Genomic DNA, 12726 nt, shown 5'->3' on the forward strand with positions numbered 1-12726 from the left:
TGTGGGCAATATTAGCACAAATGCAATAAATTACATCTTCCAGTTCCTGAAGGTTTGATGTTAGCGGAACCATTTATCAGATTCTACTTTCAAGCTGGCCTCACAAATGTACAATGGGTTTGAGATCTGGAGATTGAGGAGGCCACTGCTGCAAAGAAATGTCTTTGTCATGCGCCACAGACCTTTCACGTACAATGTGAGCACTATGACCTGGAGCATTGTCCTGCTGAAGGTATCCATCTCCATTGGGAAAAGCTATAAACATCACTGGGTGCACTTGGTCAACAACGATATTTAAATAAACTTGGCCGGCCAGACATTGCTGCACATGAATCAAAGGGCCCAGATGCTCCCTTGAAAACAAGTCCCATTCAACAATGTTGGTCCACATTCTCCCCTGCCATCTGCATGGTGTAATTGAAAATGTGATGCATCAGACCCCATGACCCATTTCCAATCATTTACTGTCTAATACCTGTGTTCCTGAGCAAACTGGAGTTGTTTCACTCTTATTGCAGCAGATAGCAATGGCGTATGGACAGGTCTTCTGCAGTCCATTTGGTGTCATTTACAGCGTACTATTCATTAAAAGGCCATCTAAATTGGTCCCTGATCAGACTATCGGTAATTTGATGCAATTTTGCTTATCTATGGGACTTAACAAGTCGAGAAACCTAAATATTAAGAATGAGGTAGTTTAAACCTCTAGGATGGGGGCTGGCACGAGGGCTGATCACGTGACATAGCCTGCCTGGTGTGGCCGGGGTGTGTCTGTGGTGGAATTTATGTAAAGGCTTGGGCTGTGGTCCAAAGCCTCTTTGTCTCAGCCTTACCACCCTTCCTCCCTTATAGTATTTGTTGGTTGATCATTGGCTATTTTGCGGCAGGGAAGAATGGCAGCTCACTACTCCAGGTGCGATCATTTATTTTAGGTGAGATCCCTTTGTTGAATAGTTAGTGGCTGACCACCTTGACTGGGGCAGCATCATCATCCGCGCGGGTGGGTAGTCAAGCTAAAATTCAAAATGATTTTATTCTTTGTAGTGTAGCGGTGTTATAGAGTTGTGCACCTTGGGCGATATCCGTCTAAATTGCATGTTGTTGGTTGTGCTTGTGCATTGTGGACTGTGCCGATTATGGCCGTCCTTTCTTTGCCATCATAGTTTCCTTTAAATATATAGCTAACAGTTTTTCTTCCAAATGTATGTCTCGTGTTTTTTATTATTATTACTACTACTACTATTATTATTGTTATATTTGTTGTTAAGTGATTTGCACACATGACACACCTGGACTGATAGTAGGTTTATGTCCACTCTGCGTTCCGCGCAAGCATCCAGTAGCCTTTTACAACCACAGGTCTTGCGCCCAGACCCCTTTTTCTTGTCTGCTGGTCCACACAATGAATAATTTAACAACTGCCTCCCATGCACAATTCACCAGTGCAGCCATTTTGCTATTACTCATTCTGCTGCTGCACGAGCCAACAATCATTCCATGTTCACAGTGCGCCAGAATGCGACATCTGCCCATTATTTCATGAGTGATAAACTCAGCCTCTGCTTGTCTTCGCCGATCCGTTCTTATACAGATTCAGGCCTCCTACAACAGCAGAATAGCTTCTCTGCATAAAATCACCTGGTGGTTAAAATAATTTATCCACTCAACTATTAAGGAGAACCTAAGGATTTCCATTATAAATATGCAGTGTCTGACTGCGGCATGAAGGGCACACTGGGGAAATGCAGAGGCAGTGGCCCAATGCTTAAGGGGTGTGACTAGTCTCCAGAGGAGGTGTGGCCAACCCTCACAGAGGCTTGGCCAACAATTAGAGAGAATATGGGTGTGTCAGGGCTGCTAAGTTTGGTTGGCAAGAGGGAGAATCTTGATGTCGTTTCCATAGAAATGAACCAAGCCCCCATGTTCATCCATGGTCCTGCTCCATCAGGTAATACCCCTTTTACACCGGAGCTAAAACCCGGGTTATTGAAGGGTTAACCCGGGCAGCTCCCTGGTGTTAAAGGGGAGAGGGTTGGATCGCCGGGTTGAGTGACCCGACAATCCAACCCAGGTAAACAGGAGGGTTTAAAACGGGCGTAGCCCGTGAAACCCTGCTGTGAGAACAGCTCACTCAGGGTCACGATGACCTGGAGAGCGCTGCAAGCCGGCCGATTGGTCCGGCTTCAGTGGCGTTTGGAGATGACGTCATCTCCAAGCGACCACTTACACGCCGGGAAAGCCGGGTCTATGCAGACCCGACTCTGGTGTGAGCGGCGCCGAGTCAGGAATATCCCGAGTCAGCGCCGGCAAAATTCCGGGTCTGATCCGGATAGGAACCCTGTTCCAACTCCGGGTCAGACCCGGAATTTTGGTGGAAAAGGGGTATTACTAACACTCTAATACCTCTTTTCCACCAAAAACCCAGGTCCGACCTGGGTTTTTGGACATGGTTCCAACCCTGGTCAGACCCAGATAAAACCCGTACATACCCCTTTTACACCGGAGCTAAAACCCGGATTTTTGAAGGGTTAAGCTGGGCAGGTCCCTGGTGTAAAAGGGGAGAGGGTTGGATCGCCGGGTCGAGTGACCCGGCAATCCAACCCAGGTAACTAGCAGGGTTTAACACGGGCGTAGCCCTTGAAACCCTGCTGTGAGAACAGCGCACTCCGGGTCACGATGACCTGGAGTGCGCTGCTAGCCAGCCGATTGGTCCGGCTTCAGTGGCGCTTGGAGATGACGTCATCTCCAAGCGACCACTTTCACTCCGCAAAAGCCGGATCTATGCAGACCCGACTGCGGTGTGAGCGGCGCTGGCTCGGGAATATCCCGAGTCGGCGCCGGCAAAATTCCGGGTCTGATCCGGATAGGAACTTTGTTCCAACTCCGGGTCAGACCCGGAATTTAGGTGGAAAAGAGGTATTACACTGCACCTTCGATCTGGGTTACTCCCAGGTCAGCCCTGTTCACACTGAACTCAGGTCTGCCCTGCTAAACCTGTGAGGTCATAAAAAGTGGGAGGTGACTGCTCCACAACCACCAATCAGCTCATTTTAGACATGACCCAGGTCAGATAACCCGGGTTGCACCGTTTACACTGCACCATTACCCGGGTCCATCCTGGGTCCAACCCTGGTAGCTACCTGGGTTGGATTCCCAGGTCACTTCACCTGGGTTATTTTTCAGGGACCCTTTTACACTGAGCTGCGACCCGGGTAGACCCAGCAAAAACCCAGGTTTTTGCTCTGGTGTAAAAGAGGTATAATTGAGTAACAATGTATAATTCGAGTGCATAGTCTGTTACCTGACCCCTAGAGCATGGTGTTGAGCCCTTAGACAGTGGGGCCCATTGGGGATTTCTCCAGTGGGCCTGTTCGACCCTGCACATATGTATTAAGGTGGAAATTATTATTTACTAAAGAGACCAAAACAATTAATACATTTGTTTCTGAAGGTATGATTATTTATGTATTTATTATTGGGTAGAATATACAACATTAATCTGTTAAGCAGACAATATAATATCCAATAAATCTAAAGGGGCCAAAGTAAATTTACTAACGGGGCAATACTATTTTTATATTAAGTGGGGCCAAGTAAATTAATTCATTATGTTAGCACCAATTACATTGCTCACCTGGGACACGTGGCTCCACCTGGTTTCAGTATCTCTTCAATCTAAGAAAAGCTTAATGCAGGAGATACCACCTGCATTGGGTAAACCAAAGCAGCTGCAGACTGCTGTCCCCATTATTCTCAATGGGGACAGTTCCAAGCAGTTCTTGGCTACTCATGCACAATAGTTGAGCAGAGTGCTTTTTGGAGCAAAAATGTGAAGGTTCCTAAGTAGGCGCCTTCATCACAGAATGCCTCTGCTTAGGGTCACTGGATCTGGAACAAATGGAAGGAGGGAATCTGGTTATTCTATCTCACCTATTCCAGTCTGTATGTTCTCATCAGGTATTTGGTTTAGCTCTAAACATAGTTAAGTAAGGAGTAATTGGTGTTCATGAGTTAATTAAAGAGCTTTATAAACCTTATGTTTGGAGAGTGTCAGTGGTTTCCACTTCACAGACAGCAGGGAGCTGACCTAACCCCTCTGGTGCCACACAAAAGCCTAACACTGCTGTTATTCCAAAGTGAATGTTGTAAAGGCGTTGCCTAGTCCACTTAACAGAGCTTGAGACAAACAGCCAAGCTGCTCAGAATGGGGCCCGCTGTACAGCAGTTGGTCCTGTTTCTACCTTGGCCAAAATACAGAAAGAAAACACTCAAGCTTTTCTAATGTACTGTAAATAGCACAATCAAGGCCCAGAGACTGGCCATTAGAAACAGTAAAATGATTACCCATCTATGACGTAGGCCATTCCAGGGGGTTGCACAAAGGGAATTAGTTGTTTTGTGCCTGCCACTACCACCGAAAGATAGCAGCCACAGAGGACATACCTTGTAGCGGCACCGTCCCTGAACGGAAAGACGAAGAAGGCACACTATCAAATGATGCTGGTGGAAGCCAGTCATTATAGCTAATTAAATGCAGAGATACCTGCACACTGGGGAGAAATATCTGCCCTTCATTCCCAGAGGTTCCATATCTGGTTCCAAACAAGACTTCCAAATTTTAAATGTGTGACTTACAGTACATCTTAATATACCTTACATGGAAAGTGGTGACAGCCTAGGAGCAACTAATTCATGCATTTTGTGGAGCTGCTGGTAATGGATTTGCTACTGGAAGGCTTACCTGTTTCCCTCATAGAAGGTGAGATGTATTAAGCCTTGGAGATAAAGTACCAGACAATCAGCTCCTAACTGTCATTTTTCAAACACAGTCTGTAACATGACAGTTGCTGATTGGTTGGTACTTTATCTCTCTCCAAGGCTCACCCACAGTATGTTGGGTCACTCTGTTTGACCTCCTAGAATGCTGACCAACAGTCACACCAGTGAATGGATATATTGTTGCAAGAGATCTACTACATTTCCCTAATTGAGAACAGATCTACAGCTTCATATACTAGCATCCTGCCGGATCTAGTAAAACTATTCTGGAAGAAGGGGAGACCATCACAGGAAAACCATGATACTTCCAGGGATGATAAACCCTGGACAGTTGAAAACGAGCAGTTCGATAATATGTTTCAAATGTTCAGAATAGGAAAGACTGTGTGCTGCATAGTGAACGTATGCGATAAAATATAGGTAAGTGTGTCCAACCTGTACGAGCAGTGCTAGGTTGTTGTCCCTATGTGATTCTCAATGTTCACCAATTACTGCTTTTAAACCTAAATTCTGGGTCTGACCCGAGATTTGGAACACAATTCCAAAACGGGTCAGACCCAGGACAGACCTTTTTTACTGCGTCGCCGATCAGGATTATTCCCGGATCGGCGCCGTTCACACTGCACACGGGTGTAGTGGAACACTTCTCCCGGCGCTTGGAGATGACATCATTTCCAAGCGCCGAGAAACCTGGAAGTCCCCATGCTGTAAACAGGAGCCGGGTCGAATAACCTGGGGTACCCGTTTACACTACAGGGTTTCACAGATTGTTCACGTGTAAAACCCTGCAAGTTATCTGGGTCACTGAAGACAAGTTGGAAAATGGCTGAAGACAAGTGGGAAAATGCTTATACTGCTGATTGGTTTATATATGCTGAACACACCCTTGATTGGTCGGGATACGACTGCATGTGCAAGTGATCAATCATTTAAGTTTTGTGAAACATTAAGAAAAAGAGAACAGGGGGGCAATGGTTATGAGCCTATGCCTGGGTCAGACACCATACAAGACCTTACTGTTTGTTGTCACAGTGTAGAGTCTACTAAATGAAGTGTGAGTATTTAAAATTCCCAACAGTGGGCCTGATTCAGCTGTGGGAATAGAGAAATATATAGCAAGTAACTGTGAACCTGGACAAACCATATTGCAATGCAAGGGGTGCAGATACATATATATATTTTGCATGTAGTGTTAATACTGGCTGCTTTTGTATGTAGCCCACAAATACTGTACAGCTTTATTATTACATTGCAATTTAGATTTCAGTTTGGACACCACCCTTTCAAATCTAAATCTCTCTGCCCCACCTGCAGCGCAGCATGGTTTTACCAAGATGCACAGTTACTTGCTATATCTTACTCTATTCCCAAAGCTGAATCAGTCCCAGTGTCCTTTGAAGGTGAATGGATGAGAGGTCCAAGTCTCACTTGAGTCAGGTAGACTCCAGTAACTAAATTATTTGTACCTCAGATAAAAGTTACTAATTTGGACAGAATAGGAATTAATCAAATTAAACCATCATGGCACGGTCATCGTTCCAACTTAGCAACTAAATGGCTGTTCCAAACATGTTTGATTTACCCACCCAACCAACCGCTTAACATGACACTGTCCGTCTACTTCTGTATATTAAAAAATAAAAAAAATAAAAATAAATAATGTGTGGTTGTCCCACCCACACTTTATTAATCTGCACTGCTACTTTCAACCCAGTGCTGATTACCCCCAAATCAGAGGAAAAACTGGCATGTTGTACAACATGATTTCAGGGTAACCACTCTGGGCTTTGCCAGCCTAGGCTGGTGGAACCATAGAGGGGGGTACCCCTGCTGTGGGGGTTTCCCCATCATACGATTACAATGTTTACTCCCCTAGGAACTGAGGTCCCAATGTGCACAGAAAGTAGTGTTAAGCTGGCCATCCACTATACCACAGGTTCTCAAACTCGGTCCTCGGGACCTCACACAGTGCATGTTTTCCAGGTCTCTTCACAGAATCAAAAGTGAAATAATTATAACCACATGTGGATCTTTTAAAATGTGTCAGTGAATAATGAATAAACCTGTGCACATACTGGGTGACCTGGAAAACGTGACCTGTGTGAGGTCCTGAGGACCGAGTTTGAGAACCACTGCACTATATAATTTTCTATCAGATATCTGTCCAATCTGGCTGGTTGGAATGAAAACCTGGTAATGTATGGGAGCAAATGACAATCATCCATTTGCTCACAAACACTGGAAAATAGCCAAAAATGGTCGTTCAGACAATTGGGTAAAACACAAATTTAACCAATTTGAACAATTTTTTTTGTCCTTTTTTCAGTGTTTAGAAAATAGTTTCAACAATTTATTATGTGGGCATTTACTAACAGTAAGTCACCAGAAACCTCAGAGACTGATAACAACCAACTTTGATACATTTTAGAACATACCATACAATATGAATGGGATCACGATAAGACCATCTTACCCCATTGCATGCATTAGTGGATAATAATCCAAACCTTCTACTGCTCATTAGCGCGATGAGCTATGGGCCTGATTCAGAGGTGCTCGCTAGATGCGATCACTCGCTCCCAGTGTATGCAAATTCAGTTCATGCCCAACAAGGCAAGCGATCGCACGCCAAGGCATTAGCACGCCCACTAAGTCTTGGCAAGCAATCACGTTGTGTATGCAGACGCCCACCAGCCATTCATAATACGTCCACTTGTGCACGTCATCTCCAGGAAGTGCATGAAAACATTGGTACATCGAGCACCATCGTATGTGCTCGCAGCGCTTGAGGTTGACTATACCTTGCCGCAAGCACTGCTAGCACTTCAGTGTGAAATACAACCAGGTGACGTGTACTATGACACTTTCTTTTAATTATGCACGTTTTTGATACGGCGTTAAGATTCTCAGACATGCCTGCGATCGCACCTCCACTCCCCCATTTCCAGTGGCCTGCCCCAGTTACCACCCACAAACGGCCTCTCCTATCACTCATTCCACTGTGCTGTCTTTGCTGGGCGAGCGAGCGCTTCCCGATCACTCGGACTAGTTCACGCACGCGCACTACGATGCATACGCATGCGCAATTGTATAACATCGGCCAGAAACGAGCGAGCGGCGGCTTGCGATAGAGTCTGAATCAGGTCCTATATCTGGAACATATAGATTTGAAGATCATCCCTGTAAATCTTAGCTGTGCGCAGTGGTGGGATATTCCAATCTGATGGAAGCTATGGGTAACATTCAAGCCTCAAATGTAGTCACTAATAATGGAATCGGTATGAAATACCGCCGGCCGCACGGTAAGATTCCCGGCAGCGCCTGGCCAACATTGGCAGAGTTCCCGGCAGCGGAAGCACGACAGCGCTGGAAATCCCGATCGTGGATAGGTAAGTACTAGCTACCCTAACCTAAGCCCCTAACCCTAACCCTCCATAGGGGTGCTTAACCCTAACCTCCCCCCCAAGTGCCTAACTCTAATCCCCCCTCTAAGTGCCTAACCCTAACCCCCCCCTTCCCCGCTGCCTAAACCTAATTCCCCCCCGGGTGCCCTAAACCTAACCCCCCCAACCCGCGGCTGTCCGCTCGCGGCGCCCGGCATCCCTTCGATCGGGATGCCGGGCACCTGTCTCCCGGCGTCTGGGAAATGTCAGGCGTCTACATCTAGACACCCGGTCATTTCATCCCTCGAAGGGGTATGACAGGACCGGCAGCCGGCTTCCCGATTGTATACCCTAATAACCCAAATACTCTACTTTTAACTTTCATCTAGAAGTGTGCAATAATGTCTTAAGTTGGATACACACTATATGATATATCTTGCAATATTGCTACTTTCTACCAATCTCCATGACCATCGTATAGTGTGTACACACAGTCCGTCATTTACACACGTCGTTCCTTGCATCGTCCTATCTGAAGTGCTGCGCACAATGAAAGATGTGGTGCACATCATGTAGTGCGTATTCACAACCACACATAGGACCTGATTCATCTTTGTATGCAAATGCCGATGTTTACGCAGATTAAGCGATTGTTTGCCATTGTTCATGCATATAAGCCACAATGCGCATGCACAGCAATTGTATTGCGATTACGTTCGCACAGAGGATTCATTTGCAAAGTGAGTGACAGGTAGTCAGCGTTTGGGGGAGGTAACGGGGAGTGGCTAGAGAATTGCTGGCATGTCAGGACTGTTAAACGCTGTTTTCTGGGCATGCATAAAGTAGCCACTTCGTTCTTGCTCACAGCAGTGTCTGGAGTCCCGCTGTGTCTGCGACAGGTTAGACCTACGTTTCCGGGTATGTGCATGAGCGGTGGATGTGAGATGCTGTCAGTGGGCGTCTCTATGCACTGGGCGGCAGGGGGAGTCATTAGCATATTTTCAGAGGAAACTATGTACAGAGGAAACTATGAATTGGATACAATCCCACCGACACAATATATTGTACCGTCATTCCGGAGATTGCATAGTGTGTACGCTCAATATTGTGTGTTCTGGGAATAGTGAAATTGGAACGACTGTTGCGTTGTTTGTTACATTGTTCAAATGTGTCCCTAACTTTAAATTGTAACAAGAAAATAAGGAAAGATATTATTAGTTGCACTCCTTAAAGTGGGTTAACTATTATTATGTGAAATCAAGGGTAGGAACTGGAGATGGAACATTTAGCAGTAATAACAACACACATATGATTCTTTACAATGTTAATTGCTTATAACATTATTCAGTTAAAAACAATAGTCTGTGATTTAGACCTTAATTCAGGAGTCCAATCTCCCACTAACCCAATTCTTAATCATCCAGGCCAAGTATGTTAATGCTGGCATTTGACATAGTGAGTTCCTAAGCATTAAAAGTGCAACTTAGCTTTTTGACAAATGGTGGGGCTCTGGAACGGTCTTCCTTGGAGCATAGGGCCTGATTCAGAGCCGGACGCTCTTGAAGAGCGCTCGCTCTGAATCAGGGCGTTTTTTGATGCGGCCTCCTGGCTGCTCGCTAAGCTGTGGGTGACCACCCACAGCTTTTGTGAGCGGCCAGGTGATGGTCGCGATGGTTGGTCGCGATCAACATCGACAGCCGACCTATTTGTAGTGAGCCCCGCAGCGAGAGAATTTCTCTCTCGCTCCGGGGCTTGCGCATGCGCAGTACCCCACCCTCGACCCGCTTTCGAGCGCTATGCTCTATGCGCTATGCTATGGTTCAATGCTCCAGTCCAAAGTGTCTTTGCGCGGCAGTCGTCCACTATTCTACAATGAGATGGCTTTATCTCTCTGGAGCCCACTTATCACTGAATATTTGAGGTATACTTCCCGAAAACACCCGTTTTCGGGGGTTTACCTCAAATATTAAGTTTCCCCCAGAAGTATTAAGGAGGGACCGCAGCAGGTATCTCCGATACCTGCTGTGATCACTCCATTACTGCAGGTAGTCGCATCCCACATAGCTTTCTATGGGAGATGCAATGCTGCCAGATTTACCAATATCCAGAATGTGATGCATTCCTGATATTGGCGCCCTCAGCTAACGCCATCTGAAGATGGCGTTAGCAGCTGTAGCCTATGGGCTAGACTGCACATAATTAGCCGGCGGAGGGTTCCTCCTATGGCTGCCGCACATGTGCAGTCAGCAGGACTGCACACGCGCGGAAGCCTTGGCACTGGCTTGCAGCTCTCTGAGCACATTGCAGGGAGCTCGTGTCCCTGCATGTGCCGGATGATACATCCGGACGATATGATCGCATATTGCAATGCGAACATGGGCGGTACAGACACGCCCAGATCGGAGATGCTGGGCTGCCCCCAAAACTAGGCTGTCTGCACTGTCGGCTCCTCTTCTATGACAAGAGCTGGGTGCTGCAGGAGAATGTCACACTGTATCACCCTGCTCGAGTCACTGCAGAGAAGCCGGCATTTTGGTGTCACCCCCCCCCCGAGAGTGACACCCGGGTACACCAGTGCACTTTGGGGCTAGAGGAGATACTTGTGCCATCAATTGATAAAGAAATAGTGGGGGTGAGGTTATGTGGGAGGGTGGGAAGATGATCATTTCAGTCTTAGACATATTAAGTTTAAGAAATCGCTGGGACATCCAGGAAGAGATAGACAGTTGGAGATACGAGTCAGTAGAGAGGGGGAAAGATCAGGTGAGGAAAGTAGATCTGAGTGTCATCAGCATAGAGATGATATTGGAGGTCAAAAGAGCTGATGAGTTCACCTAGAGATGACGTATAGAGGGAGAAAAGGAGTGGTCCAAGAACAGAACCTTGGGGAACACCTACCGTAAGAGGCTGTGGGGGGGAGATAAGCCATGAGAGGAGACAGAGAAGGATCGATCAGGGAGGTAGGAGGATAGCCAGGAGAGGGCAGTGTCACGTAGACCAAGGGAGTGAAGGATTTGCATCAGGAGAGGGTGGTCCACAGTGTCAAAAGCAGCAGAAAGGTCAAGGAGAATGAGAAGAGAGTAGTGGCCTTTGGATTTGGTAGCAAGGAGGTCGTTGCTGACTTTAGTGAAGGCAGTTTCTGTGGAGTGGAGAGAACGGAAGCCAGACTGAAAAGGGTCAAGGAGGAAGTGGGAGGTAAGGTGGGCATCCTTATGTTGTGCTGCGATGGCATAGCGATAGCAGTGGATTAGCATGTCTTCGTAGTTAGACCATGTGCAATCGATATTGCAATAACAGTTGCGATCTGTAATGAATCAGGCCCATAGACAGCTTCATTGTTCATCTGACTCTGTCTGTGTCTGTGTCTGTTTCTGACTCTGTCTGTGTCTGGCCACTTTTGATTAAAATGGATTTAATTTTTAACAAAATAATTTATTGGGAAAACTGATGTCTCAGAGACTGAATTTGGAGCCCCGCACAGGACAGTCATGTTAATGAGCTCCCAGGGTTCTCTTTGAACAGAAAACTTAACCCTTAGTAGAAAACTACTCAGTTGTGGTAAAAGTGTATTGCCTATATTATGATACACTAAAGTATTATATATTCTGATTCAAGGACAAACGGAAATAGGGAGACAGAACCATTCCATTCCACTTAGCCGGCTGCACAATTAATCCAGCTGGGTTTTCTCCAAAGCAATTGCAAGTACAAATCTGAGTAGGGCTAAGCAAGAAGCCATTGTTACACCTGAGCTAATTAAGGGGCTTTATAAGCTTTGTGTTCACAGAGCGTTAGTGTTTTCCACTTCACAGACAGCAGGGAGCTGCCATGCTCAACGAAGGCACCGAATAATAGCACCGCAAATACGTATTGCTTTACATTACACTAAACTGCATTTTGTTTTATTACATTTTTGTTGGAAAACTCTGGTAGTTACTGTAAGTTGCTGACTGTTTAGGACGTGATAAAGAATAAGAATAAAATAATTTTTTTTTATGTTGCTGTGGACAAATATACCATCAACTGTGTTTGTATGTAGGCTATTTTTTTTGTTTATTACCCAAAAAGAGGAAAAGTAATCCCAATACACTAAGGGACATATTAATCGCAATCCTCATCACAGATGCGGATGTGATGTTATAAATTTGCCCAAAATCTCAATATGATATTTGAAAACATCGCAAGGATGTATCAAATATCGTATGTAGGGACACAAGAGGCTGTGCAAATCCATCCATCTCTGGTGCAAAAGCAACACCAAGCTAGCCCAATTGCAGGTCAGCATATCATAAATATTCATCTCTATGTATGTACCATTATAGTTGCTGACTATCTTGGATGATCTGGAAGACTCACAAATTAGGGTGAGATCTTCCAGCATGATGGTAGTGCTCACCTTTCCTTCAAGTGCTTTTCCAGATGCCCCACAACAATCTGAAAGGGGATTCATCTGGGGTTCATCTTTACCCCAGTCCTCAGCAGTTCAAGCCCTGTACTTTTTGCAGAATATCAGTCTGTCCCTGATGGTTTTTCCTGAAGAGAAGTAGCTTCTTTGCTGCCCTTC

This window comes from Taudactylus pleione, unplaced genomic scaffold (assembly GCF_031769625.1).
Source record: "Taudactylus pleione unplaced genomic scaffold, aTauple2 ptg000136l, whole genome shotgun sequence".
NCBI lineage: Eukaryota > Metazoa > Chordata > Amphibia > Anura > Myobatrachidae > Taudactylus > Taudactylus pleione.